This window comes from Mus caroli, chromosome 11, assembly GCF_900094665.2.
Source record: "Mus caroli chromosome 11, CAROLI_EIJ_v1.1, whole genome shotgun sequence".
Classification (NCBI taxonomy): domain Eukaryota; kingdom Metazoa; phylum Chordata; class Mammalia; order Rodentia; family Muridae; genus Mus; species Mus caroli.
In genome coordinates, this window is record NC_034580.1 from 22,744,819 (window position 1) to 22,761,765 (window position 16,947).

A 16,947-nucleotide genomic window follows, 5' to 3' on the forward strand; every position below is an offset into this window, starting at 1 on the left:
GAAGAAGAAGAAGAAGAAGAAGAAGAAGAAGAAGAAGAAGAAAGCCACACAAGCATAATTCTACCTCTAACAACAAAAATAACAAGAAGCAACAATCACTATTCCTTAATATTGCTTAACATCAATGGCATCATTTCCCCAATAAAAAGATATAGATTAACAAACTGCATATGTAAACAGGACCCACCAGTTTGCTTCATACAGGAAACTCACTTCAGTGACAAAGAGAGAACCTACCTCAGAGTAAAAGGCTGGAAAAAAATCTTCCAAACAAATTAAACAAATGGTCTCAAGAAACAAGCTGGAATAGCCATTCTAATAATTAATCAATTGACTTTAAACCAAAAGTTATCAAAAAAGATAAGGAAGAATACTTCATATTCATCAAATGAAAAATATATCAGGAGGAAATCTCAGTTCTGAACATCTATGGTCCAAATGCAAGGGCACACACATTCATGAAAGAAACTTTACTAAAGCTCACAGCACATATTGCAGCTCACACAATAATAGTGGGATACTTCAACACCCTACTCTCACCAATGGACAGATCATGAAAATAGAAACTAAACAGAGACACAGTGAAACTAACAGAAGTTATGAACCAAATGGTTTTAACAGATATCTATAGGATATTTCGCCCTAAAACTAAAGAATATACCTTCTTCTCAGTACCTCATGGTACCTTCTCCAAAACTGAACATATAATTGGTCACAAAATGGCCTCAACAGATAAAGGAAGATTGAAATAATCCCATGCATCCTACCAGATCACCACTGATCAAGGCTGGTTTCCAATAACAAACAAACAAACAAACAAACAAAACCACCAAAAAACAAACAAACAAAAACCCAAACCCAAACCCAAAACCAAAACCGGAAGCCCACATACATATGGGAGCTGAACAATGCTCAATGATAGCTTGGTCAAGGAAGAAATAAAGAAAGAAATTAAAGACTTTTTAGAATTTAATGAAAATGAAGGTATAATATACCCAAACTTATGGGACACATTGAAAGCAGTGATAAGAGGAAAACTCATAGCTCTGAGGGCCTCCAAAAAGAAACTGGAGAGAGCATACACTAGCAGCTTAACAACAAACCTGAAAGCTCTAGAACAAAAAGAAGCAAAAATACCCAAGAGGAGTAGAGGGCAGGAAATACTCAAACTCAGAGCAGAAATCAATCAAATAGAAACCAAAAGAGCTATACAAAGAATCACTGAAATATGGAGCTGGTTCTTTGAGAAAATCAAGATAGATAAACCCTTTGCCAGACTACCCAGAGGACACAGAGACAGTATCCAAATTTATAAAATCAGAAATGAAAAGGGAGATATAACAACAAAAACTGAGGAAATTAAAAAAAATCATCAGATTCTACTACAAAAGCCTATACTGAACAAAACTGGAAAATCTGGATGAATAGTCCAGTTTTCTAGAGAGACACCAGGTACCAATGTAAAATCAGGATCAAATAAACCATCTAAACAGTCCCATAACCCCTAAAAAAAAAAAAAAATAGAAGCAGTCATTAAATGTCTCCCAACCAAAGAGAGCCCTGGATCAGAAGGGTTTAGTACAGAATTCTATCAGACCTTCCAAGAAGACCTAATACCAATACTCTTCAAACCATTCTGCAAAATAGATACAGAAGGAACACTACCCAATTTGTTCTATGAAGCCACATGTATGCTGATACCAAAACCACACAAAGACAAACAAAGAAAGAGAACTTCAGACCAGTTTCCCTTTTGACTACTGATGAAAAATACTGATGAAAAATAAATTTCTTGCAAACCAAGTCCAAGAACACTTCAAAGCCATCGTTAATCCGTGATCAAGTAGGCTTCATCCCAGGTATGCAGGGATGGGTAAATATAAGGAAATCCATCAACGTATTTCATTATATAAACAAACTCAAAGGAAAAAAGTCACATGGTCATCTCATTAGATGCTGAAAAAGCATTTGACAAAAATGAGCATCTGTTCATGTTAAAAGTCTTGAAAAAATCAGGAAGTCAAGGCCCATACCTAAATGTAGTAAAAGCAATATACTTCAAAGCAATAACCAACATCAAACTTAATGGAGAGAATCTTGAAGCAATCCCACTAAAATCAGGGACTAGACTGCTCTCTCTTTCGCTATCTATTCAATATAGTACTTGCAGTTATAGCTAGAGCAATTAGACAACAAAAAGAGGTTAAAGGGATACAAATCAGAAAGGAAGAAGTGAAAATATCACTATTTGAAGATGATATAATAGTTATACTTAAGTGACCCCAAAGATTCCAACTGAGAACACCTACAGCTAATAAACACCTTCAGCAAAGTGGCTGGATAAAAGATTAACTCAAAAAAAAATATCAGTAGCATTCCTATACTCAAAGGATAAACAGACTGAGAAAGAAATTAGGGAAAAAACACCCTTCACTATAGTCACAAATAGTATTACATACCTTGGTGTGACTCTAACCAAACAAGTGAAAGATCTGTATGACAAGACCTTCAAGTCTCTGAAGAAAGAAATTAAAGAAGTTCTCAGAAGATGGGAAGATCTCCCATGTTTATGGGTTGGCAGGATTAATATAGTAAAAATGGCCATCTTGCCAAAAGCAATCTACATATTCAATGCAATCCCTATCAAAATTCCAACTCAATTCTTCATAGATTTAGAAATAGCAATTCTCAAATTCATTTGGAATAAGAAAAAAAAACAGGACAGGGAAAATTATTCTCAAAAGTAAAAGAACATCTTAGGAAATCACTATTTCTGACCACAAGATGTAATATAGAACAATAGTGATAAAAACGGCATGATATTGGTATAGTGACAGGCAGGTAGATCGATGGAGTAGAAATGAAGACCCAGAAATGAACCCACACATGTATGGCCCCTTTATCTTTGACGAAGAAGCTAAATTCATCCAGTAGAAAAAGACAGCATTTTCAATAATTGGTGCAAGTTCAATTGGTGGCCAACATATGGAAGAATGCAAATTGATCTATGATTTTTTCCCTGTAGAAAGTTCAAGTCCAAGTGCATCAAGGACCCCCATAAAACGAGATACACTGAATCTTATAGAAGAGAAAGGTTGGAAAATCCTTGAACACACTGGTGCAGGGGAAAATTTCCTTAACAGAACACCAATGGCTTATGCTCTAAGATCAAGAATTGACAAATGGGACTTCATAAAATTGTAAGGCTTCTGTAAGGCAAAGGACACTGTCAATAGGACAGAACAACAACCAACAGATTGGAAAATATCTTTACCAATCCTACACTAGATAGAGGACTAATATCCAATATATACAAAGAAGTTAGACTCCAGAGAACAAAGTAATCCTATTAAAAATGGGGAACAAGGTTAAACAGATAATTCTCCACTGAGGAAACTCGAATTGCTGAGTAACACCTAAAGAAATATTCAACATCCTTAGTCATTAGGGAAATGCAAATCTAAATGACCCTGAAATTTCATTTCACACTGAATGGTTAAGATCAAAATCTCAGGTGACAGCAGATGCTGGAGATGATGTGGAGAAAGAGGAACACTCCTCTTTTGCTGGTGGGACTGCAAGCTGGCACAACCCCTCTAGAAATCAGTCTGGCAGCTCTTCAGAAAATTAGACATAGAACGACTTGAGGAACCAGATCTACTACTCCTGGGCAGAAGATGGTCCAACATGTGACAAGGACACATGCTCCACTATGTTCATAGCAGCCATATTTATAATAGCCAGAAGCTAGAAAGAACCCATATATCACTCAACAGAGAATTGGATACAGAAAATGTAGTACATTTACAGCTATTAAAAACAATGACTTCATGAAATTCGCAATCAAATGGATGGATCTAGAAAATATCATCTTGAGTAAGGTAACTCCTTCACAAAAGACCACACATGGTATGTACTTACTGATAAGCGGGTATTAGGCAAAGAGGGTGGAATGGCCACTACACAATTCATGGACCACATGAAGCTCAAGAGAAAGGAAGACCAAAGAGTGGATGCTCCAGTTCTATTTAGAAGGAGGAACAAAATAATCAAGGGAAGTAGAAGTTAGGAGGAACTTGGGAGGAAGAGAAAAGGGGGAGGGGAAAAGAGGGGAAGAAGCAGGTATGAGAGGAGATGGAGGAGATGTACAGAGATTCAGGAAATTGAACAGAGTTGTGTAGCACTGCGAGATAGGGAACTGGATGGTAGCAACCAGAAATTCCCAGATGCCAGGAAAGCAAGAGCCTCCCAGGTCCCCACAGGAATGACAATAGCTGAAATACCCCACTAAGGAGAGGGAGAACCAGATGAGACCATATCCAGAGGTTAGGCATGGCCCCCCGTTGAGGGATGGGGCCACCCACACATCTCCAAAAGTTTAACCCAGAATTACTCCTGTCTAAAGAAAATACAGAGATAAAGAGTAGAGTTGAGACTGAAGGAAGGGCCATTCAAAGACTGCTCCACCTGGGAATCTATTCCACATGCAGACACCAAACCCAAACCCTACTGCTAATGCCAAGAAGTGCTTGCTAACTGGAACCTGAAAATAGCTGTCTCCTGAGAGGCTCTGCCAGATTCTTATGAACACAGATGCAGATGCTCTCAGCCAACCATTGAACTGAACATTGGGACCCCAATGGAGTAGTTAAGAGAAGGACAAAAAGAGCTAAATGGGCCTAATCTGGCATCAATGAGAGGGCAGGCGCTTGGTCCTGTGAAGGTTTGATGTCCTAGTGTAGAGGAATGCTAGGACGGTGAGGTGGGAGTGGGTAGTTGGGTGGGAGAGCACCCTCATAGAAGCAGGGTAAGGGTGGATGGGATAGGAGGTTTGCAGAGAAGAAACTGGAAAAGGGAATAACATTTGAAATGTAAAGAAATAAAATAAATTTAAAAAGAGAAAGAAATGATGATGAGCTTTTGTTTGCTTGCTCATTTTTTTCTAGGCAGGATTTCTCTTTGTGTGACTCTGGGTGTCCTGGACCTCTTTGTAGACCAGACTGGCCTTAAACTCAGGGATCCACCTGTTCCTACCTCCCAAGTGATGGGATTAACCACATCCAGAAATGAGTTTTATTTTGTGATATAGACACTAAATCCAAAGAGAGTTGTTTTTTGTTTATTTTTGTATTCTTGATTGGTTGGTAGTTTTGTTTTGTTTTGTTTTGTTTTGTTTTGTTTTGTTTTGTTTTGTTTTGTTTTGTTTTGTTTTGTTTTGGTTTGGTTTGGTTTGGTTTGGTTTGTTTTGGTTTGGTTTGGTTTGTTTTGGTTTGGTTTGGTTTGGTTTGGTTTTTTCGAGACAGAGTTTCTCTGTATTGCCTTAGCTGTCCTGGAACTCACTCTGTAGACCAGGCTGGCCTCCAACTCAGAAATTCACCTGCCTCTACCTCCCAAGTGCTGGGATTAAAGGCATTTGCCACCACTGCCCGGCTCAAAGAGATTTTTAAAATCCACATTGAGTAGATAAACCCTTTCATTATAAACAGTGCAATTGTGATAAAAACTGCCTGGTACTGGTTTAGCGACAGATGAGTAGACCAATGGAATAGAATTGAAGACCCAGAAATGAACCCACACACCTATGGTCACTTGATCTTTGACAAGGGAGCTAAAACCATCCAGTGGAAGAAAGACAGCATTTTTCAACAAATGGTGCTGGCACAACTGGTGGTTATCATGTAGAAGAATGCAAATTGATCCATTACTATCTCCTTGTACTAAGGTCAAATCTAAGTGGATCAAGGAACTCCACATAAAACCAGAGACACTGAAACTTATAGAGGAGAAAGTGAGGAAGAGCCTCATAGATATTGGCACAGGGGAAAAATTCCTGAATAGAACAACAATGGCTTGTGATGTAAGATCGAGAATTGACAAATGGGACCTTATAAAACTGCAAAGTTTCTGTAAGGCAAAAGACACCATCAATAAGACAAAAAGGACACCAACAGATTGGGAAAGGATCTTTACCTATCCTAAATCAGATAGGGGACTACTATCTAATATATATAAAGAACTCAAGAAGGTGGACTCCAGAAAATCAAATAACCCCATTTAAAAGTTGAGCTCAGAGCTAAACAAAGAATTCTCACCTGAGGAATACCAAATGGCTGAGAAGCACCTGAAAAAAATGTTCAGCATCCTTAATCATCAGGGAAATGCAAATCAAAACAACCCTGATATTCCGTCACACACCAGCCAGAATGGCTAAGAAAAAAAATTCAGGTGACAGCAGATTCTGGCGAGGATGTGGAGAAAGAGGAACACTCCTCCATTGTTGGTGGGATTGGAAGCTTGTACAACCACTCTGGAAATCAGTCTGGCGGTTCCTCAGAAAATTGGACATGATACTATCAGAGGATCCTGCAATACCTCTCCTGGACATAAGTCCAGAAGATGTTCCAACCAGTAAGAAGGACACATGCTCATCTATATTCATAGCTGCCTTATTTATAATAGGCAGAAGCTGGAAAGAATCCAGATGCCCCTCAACAGAGGAATGGATACAAAAAATGTAGTTCATTTACGCAATGGAGTACTATTTAGCTATTAAAAAGAATGAATTTATGAAATTCCTAGGCAAATGGTTGGACCTGGACGGCATCATCCTGAGTGAGGTAACCCAATCACAAAAGAACTCAAATAATATGTACTCACTGATAAGTGGATATTAGCCCAGAAACTTAGAATACCCAAGATATAAGATACAATTTGTGAAACACATGAAACTCAAGAAGAATGAAGACCAAAGTGTGGACACTTTGCCCCTTCTTAGAATTGGGAACAAAACACCCATGGAAGGAGTTACAGAGACAAAGTTTGGAGTTGAGACAAAAGGATGGACCATCTAGAGACTGCCATATCCAGGGATCCATGCCATAATCAGCCTCCAAACGCCAACACCATTGCATACACTAGCAAGATTTTGCTGAAAGGACCCTGATATAGGTCCCTTGTGAGACTATGCCGGGTCCTAGCAAACACAGAAGTGGATGCTCACAGTCAGCTATTGGATGGAACACAGTGTCCCCAATGGAGGAGCTAGAGAAAGTACCCAAGGAGCTGAAGGGGTCTGCAACTCTATAGGTGGAACAACAATATGAACTAACCAGTATCCCCAGAGCTCGTGTCTCTAGCTGCATATGTATCAGAAGATGGCCTAGTCGGCCATCGCTGGAAAGAGAGGCCCATTGGTCATGCAAACTTTATATGCCCCAGTACAGGGGAATGCCAGGGCCAAAAAGTGTGAGTGGGTGGGTAGGGGAGAAGTGGGGAGGGTGTGGGGGACTTTTGAGATAGCATTGGAAATGTAAATGAGGAAAATATCAAATAAAAAATAAAAATAAAATAAATAAACCCTTGACTGTCATGTGTGCTTCGAACACAACTTGGATCCCTGGGCAGTCCCTGGTCTTCAGGTTCCTCTAATACAGTAGTTTTCAGATCGTGGGTTTAATGCCTTGGCAAATGAATGATCCGTTCACACAAGTCACATATCAAATATCCTACAGGTTATATATTTACATTATGATGCATAACACTATCAAAATTACAGGTATTAAGTAATACTAAAAGACTTTTACAGCTGGGGGTGTCACCCCAACATGAGAAACTGTATTAAAGGTCACAGAACTAAGAAGGTTGAGAACCACTGCTCTAACAGAATATTTCCAACCTTCCCAGATATTGTTAAGTTTCTCACCCAGGGTCATATTGGCTCACTGCTCACCAAACTGACATTTGTTTGTCAGATGTTGTTCTAATATTTCAGAGAAGGACTGAAACTTGCTAATACAGCTGCTGTTACTGGAAAAGGAGAATATCTGCCAGCAAAATCTTTTTTAAAATGTGTCAAATTTTTATAGTTAAGTCCTATGCCTAAATATAACTAAAATATAATTCTGCTGTTTATTATATATAGACTTTTGACAATACAAATAAATGTTCATGTCTAAAATACAAATAATAATAATTATGCCCTGTCCTGGGGTTGTGGTTAAGATAAAAAGAAGTTAGTCCACAAGGAGTCTTCAATCTTGATTCTCAAATAACATTTAATAAATGAGGCTATGCGGTTGTTCTTGTGTTGAGACTTTGCAAGCAATACAGTTTGAAGCCTGTATCCTGCCTTTTCAGAAAAACATTGCATAGCTTTAGTTAAGTAAATTTAGCAATCATTAACTACGGTTTTCAAAGCTAAAAAGAAATAAATGAACTTCATTTTGAATAAAGATTCTAAAAAGGGTTGGAGAAGAGTAGTGTGAATATGTTTGGCCCAGGGATTGGCACTATTAGGAGTTGAAGCCTTGTTGAAGTAGGAATGGTCTTATTGGAGGAAGTGTGTCACTGTGGGGATGGGAGTTAAGACCCTCCTCTTAGCTGCCTGAAAACAGTTTGCTCCTAGCTTCCAGTCAAATTAAGATGCAGAACTCTTAGCTCCTTAAGCCCCATGTCTGCCTGTATGCTTCCATACTTTCCTTGATGATGATAGTGGACTGAACCTCTGAATGTGTACACCAGTCCCAGCTAAATGTTGTCCTTTATAACATTTGCCTTGGTCACGATGTCTCTTCACAGCAAAGAAACCCTAACAAAGACAAGATGAGTAGTTATTTCTGAAAGACTTCTTATTTTATACATGCAAGCCTTTAGTAAATGTTTATGTCACTTGATACATTTGGTGTTGCCCATTTGAAATTATCTTACACAACTGAATGTTACTAATTCATGATTATTGAACAAACACAATTTTAAAACTATATTTTAAATATTTTTCTTGTCAAAAATTATGTTTAGAGGAGGTAGAAAGGCTCTGGAAGGGGTTCTGTGAGGGAAAATCATCATCAGAATATATTGTATGAAAAAATTTATTTTATATACAGAGAAAAAAGAAACAACATTTAAAAATTAAATATATCTCCTGAGAGGTGTAATATCAACACTCATGAGGCTGAGGCAGGAAGATTAACTTTGAAGTTAACCCGGACTATAGACTCTTTCTAATTACATGTATCAGGCCCTGTTTTTGTTTTTATCTACTTTTCAGGGTGTAGAAAACTTTATTGATGGCATTAAAGAGAGTATGGCCTCTCAGGCCCCTCTCATTATTCTGGGAGTCTGGAATCAAAACTGTGAGAGAGATACTCAATGTTGGGGGCTGAGTTGGGACAGGGACTTCTCAGCAGCTGAGGAATTCTCTCTTGCTCTAGTGATCTTGTTAGGTTAGGCGGTCCAAGGCTTCTTACTCCTTAGAGGCCATTTAGGCCAGGGGATCAACCACTTTGTGACTATAGCCATATTCATTGTCATATCAGGAAATGAGATTTACATTGAAAACAATGACAGTCTTGACATAAAAAGGGAAGAGTGGGTATAACTTTGAAAGTTACAGGAGACAGCCTGGTCCTTAGTATAGCACAGGATTCCCTTTAGTATAAGTGTTTGAGGGTACATACATTCATGTGATCTTTGTGTGTGGCACTCTTGCCACAGAGCACATGTGCAGTGGTCAAAGGACAACTACGTAGAATCAGTTGTCTACTTCTATTGTGAGCATCCGAACTGGAACTCAGGTAGGCTGACTGGCACTGCCAGTGCCTATCTTGTGATTAAAATGTAGACATACTCAAATATTTTGAAAAGGACTATAAACAGTTGGCATGGTCGTTTTGTGTTTTATAAGAAAGGAGGTAAAAGGAGACCACATTGCCCATAGATATTTGTACAAAGGATAAGAAGAGATTAATACTACACGGTTTGGTGACATGTGGAGACTGTTATCAACATAGAACATAGAAGCAGGGCTTTCTTAGTAGCGTTTCCCAGAGACCAGAATCTCCAGGTGAAGGAGTAGGTACTGCTATTGTGTCAACAGGTGTAGTCTAAGGGGCATGTGAGAAAATAAGGCAGGGAAGCAGGAAGAGCAACAACATGACTATGTGGGACTCACTTATCCACCTCTAAATGGAACTCACTACAGGGCCTCACAGCAATTTCATTTAAGAAGTAGAATCTGAGTCTCTAGATTATGCATCAGGGCAACATCATTTGTCGAGTGGTTTCCTTTTCATATTGGTCAAAAGTCTTTGTGTTCCTGGTAACTAGGCCAGAAAATGAAATATTTGTAGAAATGGTCTAGGATCAAATACAATACAGTCATCATATGCCTGTGTGAAGTGTCTGAGTTCAGACATGGGTGAAGAGAAAAGATTTAGAAAAAAAAAATCTGTATGATAAGAACTTCAAGTCTCTGAAGAAAGAAATTTAAGATCTCAGAAGATGGAAAGATCTCCTATGCTCATGGATTGGCAGGATTAATATAGTAAAAATGGCTCTCCTAGCCAGGCGTGGTGACGCATGCCTTTAATCCCAGCACTAGGGAGGCAAAGGCAGGAGGATTTCTGAGTTTGAGGCCAGGCTGGTCTACAAAGTGAGTTCCAGGACAGACAGGGCTACACAGAGAAACCCTGTCTTGAAAAAAACAAAACAAAACAAAAACAAAACAAAAGCAAAACCAAAAATGGCTATCCTGCTGAAAGCAATCGACAGATTCAATGCAATCCCCATCAAAATTCCAACTCAATTCTTCACTGAGTTAGAAAGGGCAATTTGCAAATTCATCTGGAATAACAAAAAACCTAGGGTATCAAAAACTATTCTCAACAATAAAAGAACCTCCGGTGGAATCACCATGCCTGACCTCAAGCTGTACTACACAGCAATTGTGATAAAAACTGCATGGTACTAATACAGGGACAGACAGATAGATCAATGGAATAGAAGTGAAGATCCAGAAATGAACCCACACACCTATGGTTACTTGATCTTTGACAAGGGAGCTAAAATCATCCTGTGAAAAAAAGACAGCATTTTCAACAAATGGAGCTGGCACAACTGGCAGTTATCATGTAGAAGAATGTGAATTGATCCATTCTTATCTCCTTGTACAAAGCTCAAGTCTACGTGGATCAAAGATCTCCACATAAAACCAGAGACACTGAGATTTATAGAGGAGAAAGTGAGGAAAATCCTTGAAGATATGGGCACAGGTGAAAAATTCCTAAACAGAACAGCAATGGCTTGTGCTGTAAGACCAAGAATAGACAAATGGGGCCTCATAAAATTGCAAAGCTTCTGTAAGGCAAAAGATACTGTCAATAAAACAAAAAGGCCACCAACAGAGTGGGAAAAGTTTTTTTTACCAATCCTAAATCTGATAGGGGACTAATATCCAATATATACAAAGAGCTCAAAAAGCTGAACTCCAGAAATTCAAATAACCCCATTAAAAATGGGGTACAGAGCTAAACAAAGAATTCTCAACTGAGGAATACCGCAGGGCTGAGAAGCACTTGAAAAAATGTTCAACATCCTTAATCATCAGGGAAATGCAAATCAAAACAACCCTGAGATTGTACTTCACACCAGTCAGAATGGCTAAGATCAAAAATTCAGGTGATAGCAGATGCTGGCGAAGATGTGGAGAAAGAGGAACACTCCTCCATTGCTGGTGGGATTGCAAGCTTGTACAACCATTCTGGAAATCAGTCTGATGGTTCCTCAGAAAATTGGGCATATTACTACCTGAAGATCCAGCAATATCTCTCCTGAGCATACACCCAGAAGATGTTCCAACTGGCAATAAGGACAAATGCTCCACTATGTTCATAGCAGCCTTATTTATAATAGCCAGAAGCTGGAAAGAACCCAGATGTCCCTCAACAGAGGAATGGATACAGAAAATGTGTTATATTTACACAATGGATTACTACTTAACTATTAAAAACAATGAATTTATAAATTTTTAGGCAAATGAATGTATCTTGAGGATATCATCTGGAGTGAGGTAACCCAATCACAAAGGAAGTCACTTGATATGCACTCACTGATAAGTGGATATTAGTCCAGAAACCTAGAATACTGAAGATACAATTTGCAAGACACATGAAACTCAAGAAGAAGGAAGACCAACCTGTGGATACTTCATTTCTCCTTAGAATAGGGAACAAAATACCCATGGAAGGAGTTGCAGAGACAAAAGTTGGAGATAAGGGGAAAGGATGGACCATCCAGAGACTGCCCCATCCAGGGATCTGTCCCATAATCAACCACCAAACGAAGACACTATTGCATATGCCAGTAAGATTATGCTGAAAGGACCCTGATATATCTGTCTCTTGTGAGTCTATACCAGTGTCTGGAAAATACAGAAGTGGATGCTCACAGTCATCTATAGGTTGGAACACAGGGTCCCCAATGGAGGAGCTAGAGAAAGTACCCAAGTAGCTGAAGCCATCTGCAACCCTATAGGTGGGACAACAATATGAATTAATCAGTATCCCCAGAGCTCGTGTCTCTAGCTGCATATGTAGCAGAAGATGGTTTGGGAAGAGAGGCCCCTTGGTCTAGCAAACTTTATATGCCCCAGTAGAGGGGAATGGCAGGGTCAAGAAGTGGGAGTGTGTGGGTAGGGGAGCAGGGCAGGGAAGGTATAGGGAGCTTTCGGGATAGCTTTTGAAATGTAAATAAAGAAAATATCTAATAAAATAAAAAAATGAAAGAAAAAAGTTATGGTTAGTGACATAATTAAAAGTAAGGTATGAATTCTGTCCCATGATGCTTGAATACAGTACACATATGTCCATTTTTGTCATTTTTATTATGCATTGTACAGAATATCATAGCCACTGAAGTAAGATTAAAGGGAAATCAAAATTATAAGAAATCAAAGACATAAAATTATTAATAATTTCAGGTAACATGATTGAACAGATACAAAATAAAAAGGATAAACACAAATACAAAAACTGTTGTAGTTATTAAGCAATTTTGCTCGAATCTAGGGACATATAAAAATGTACAATAACAGCAAAACATTCGATTTTTAATGCCATCAATAACAACACTGATATTATTAAAAGCTTATGATCAAATCTAATACAGGATGTAAGATATTTACATTAAAATCTCAAAATATTGCTGAGAGAAATTAAATATTTCATAAATAGAAAGATATTAGAAAGATAGACCATATTATAGAATATGGAGACTCAATTTTGCAGTCCCTTATTTTTGCTATACATTCAGTGCCAACACAATCAAAGTCACATTAGGGTTTTCATGGAAATTGACAACTACATTCTATACACTGTGTAGAAATGTAAAGACTCTAATAATAGTCAAGGCAATAATGAAGAAGGAAGATGATGCTAGAAAACTCACACTAGAAAATATTCAATCATCATCAAGCCACACTAATTTGTACCATGTGGTATTAGAATCCAGTAGAATAGAATAAAGATACTACATGTAGATCCAGATGCAAACATATCTTTTTTTACCACCCTGCTGCAACTATAATTCAATCAGGAAATGATGACTTTGAAATAAGCAGTGTTAGGTTATAATTCTACCATTAGATGTATGGCTAAAGCAATAAAAGCTAGTTATCAGGCAGAATGTGATTGTGTTAATAGCAATTATAAAAACAAGCATAACTTACCTGTGATTTCAAAACATACAAACATACAAACAAACAAACAAATAAGAAACAGTAATTTCATTTGGTAAGGACAGGTGTGATACTTTGTTTTGAATATAAAATGTCCCCAAAGGCTCTCTTATTGAACACTTGAACACTCTAGTGGCAATATTAAGAGGTACTTTGTTCACAATGAGGCAACCTTCATTAGAGGGTTAATCAGTAAGATAAGTTCTTACTGAGTAGACTGTTGGAAAAAGTGGCTCCTTGATGGTTGGTCTTTCTGAAGAATACATGTCACCTCTGTCTCCTTCCTGTATCTCTCTGCCTGCTTTCTGGCTGTTGTTAGGTGAACGTACGTGAAAACAGAACATTAATAGTTACTTCATACTATGAACCAAATTGGTTTTAGAAGGACGCTAAGAGACATTGAATAAAGATTCTAAATGTAAACATGGAAAACTATTTCTATGATACCAGAATAGGCTGAAAGACTCCAAGAGGAGCCCCTCGCTCAGGCCTCAGGACAATAGCGTACAACCAAGAACTCACAATAGACCGAGCTTGTTGCAAACCACATGAGGCTTTATTCGGGGAAAGCCAGAGCTCTGGGGACAACTCATATCCCACGCAGGGGTAGAGGAGTCGATCTCGAGAGGAAAGAGGTCCCAGTTTTTATAGGCCCTCAGGGGAGAAAGAAGAAGGGGGGGGAGTAGGGGATTTCCAGATCTAAACAATGTCTATTCTCAAGAAATNGGTATGGGAGGGGTACAAGGAAAGAGTCTGGTGCAGGTGTAGCAACTCAGGATTGGCCAGACTGTGGTTGCTGGGGAGATTTTCTGACTCTTTCTCAGCAACCAATATCACAGACAACTGGCAATGGGCTTCATCAGTGGGCACACACATGGGTCAAGGAATGGTCAAAACATTGGCAGACACACAGGTTCAAGGAGTGGCCAGAGCATTGTGCACCTCTATTTTTCTAAATCAGTGAAGCTAGTTCTGCTAACGGTGACATCTATCTTGCCAATTTCAGGGCTTCTGTAACCTTTTACATTCTGTCAGGATCTTTCAAGGCAAATATTTTCAAATTTGCTCACAAAAAAACTTATTTAAAATATTGGAAAGCTATATCTTATTAAAACTTCTATTATGTAAAGAGAGTTCCTAAAAGTATAAGAAAACACGATATAGAAGGTCACAGATCCTATCCATCTAAACATTTGACAAGAGATTCTATCAAAGTCCAGAAATATGTATATGTATGAATGCTTATATGAGAACTTGGAAATTGACATCAGTTGTCTTCCTCCACCTCTCTCTGTGATATGTTCTGAAACAGGACCTTTCTCTCACTGATCCTGAAGCTTACTGATGTGGCTAGGCTACCTGGTGGCAGCCTTGGAACTTCTGTAATCATTGCTCTGTCTTTGTGATTGCAGGCATGGAACACTGCACTCAGCCTTTTACATGAGTACTAGGGATCACTTAAGTCCTGATGCTTGTATGCCATGCATAGACTGAGACATCTCCTAAGTCCCTAAGACCAGATTAGGAACCCTTATTAATAAGAAGAACAGTTTTGATAGGGAACATAGTGGCATCAAAAAGAAAAAGCATATTCCAAATGATCAATAAATTTGTCAATGAATGAATGTATAAAATCTTTTTGTTTCTGGTTGTGACTATCGTACTTATCCCATAGAACCCTCTGCCTCTTCTTTATATTCTTATCTTCTGCTGATAGAGCATACTTCTCAAATACAAATACTTATATCACATGAGAATTAATAAAATCCCCAGTATTAAACTGAGTACTTGGCACCAACAAATATTATTTCCTTGTTTAGACATTAGAAATGTCTTTTTGATAAGCATTAAGGACAAATACCTTCTTTAGAGACCATGGGAAATGCTTCTGACATTTACCGAGGATACGAGTCAAGACTTAAAGAGGAAAATGATCCAAGGTAATGCCTGACTTTTGGCCATCACCTGCATCTTCTATAAGTTCTGGGATATAGGTTATAGCTAGGTTTCTTCTTTGACATAGGTAAACTGGGTGAGTATTTAGGTATCTGCCACACTCAGAGGGACAAACCTCCCAGGGACTTTTGGGACTTTGGTTGGTGAACACACCTACCATAACTCAAACACAATTCTAGTTAAAGGTTGTAAGCTCAATCTGATGGAGTGAAGAGCAGAAAGGCTGGTAGTGAGGCACAGCTCTAGAAGGGAGATTCTGTGAGGTGGTTAGATCGCCAACTTTGTAGGCTTCTGATGGTATAGCATAGGATAGAGTTTATTTAGGGCATGGGTAGGGGAGTTAAGAGAGTATCAGAGGCAGAGAAAGGCAGAGAGAAGGAGAGAGTAGAAAAGTGGAAACTTCTTTCTAGCTATATTCTTGGGGAAAAAGTAGTTGAAGAAAAAAATAAAAGAAAATGCAGAAGAACCACAATTATGGGTTTCTTCTGTTTTCTTATTTGTGACATTTATTTAATTACATTTCATTACATATTATCTCCTTTCCTAATCCCCCCCCCCAGAAACCAATCCAATCTCCCCTCCTCCTGCTTCTATGAGGGTGTGCCCCCACCCACCCACTCCCTCCTTCTCACCCTTGCATTCTCCTATACTGGGTCATTGAGCTTTCAGGGAAACAAGGGCCTCTTCTCCCACTGATGCCCAACAAGGCCAACCTCTTCTACATATATAGCTGGAGCCATGGGTCCCTCCATATGTACTCCTTGGTTGGTGGTTTAGACCCTGGGAGCTCTGGTTGGTTGATATTGTTCTTCCTATGGGGTTGCAAACCACTTCAGCTCCTTCAGTCCTTTCTCTAACTCCTCCATTGTGGACCCCGTGATCAGTTCAATGGTTGGCTGCAAGTGTCCGCCTCTATATATTTCAGGCTTCTTTACTAATAAACTTCAGGTAGGAGGAAGGAGCTACCAACTAGGATGAGCAACCACCCAGCTAGATGTGTGATCTCTAGGGCACAGCAGGAGCCCCTCATCCTTGCTTGCTAGCAGCTTCTCCTGTAACTACTTGCATTCTTTAAATCTCACCCTTTGGGATTCATGGACCGTTTAGAAGTATTCTAAACTTTATGGATGGCTAACAGGTAACATTTAATATCTTTGCCAGTTTTCTGAAGAAATGAGCTAAACCACAAGGTTTTAGACAGATATCAGCATGTCAGTTTAACAATTAAAAATGTTAATTTGGCTTGGTTTGAAAGCCAAGTAGACCTGCTAAATATGCTCCAGAAATAGGAGGGCTCACCAGCTGTTTGAGTAATTTACTCTGTAACAGACTGCCAGAAATTAGATAAGTTATTTAGAAATTTATTTTTCACAGCTTTGAAGCAGGAGGCCAGGCTGCAGATTCCAGCTGGGCTCTTTTTGCTGCATCCTCAAAGGGAAGAAGCTGGGAAAGACAAGATAAGATAAGAAAATGAAGCTAGG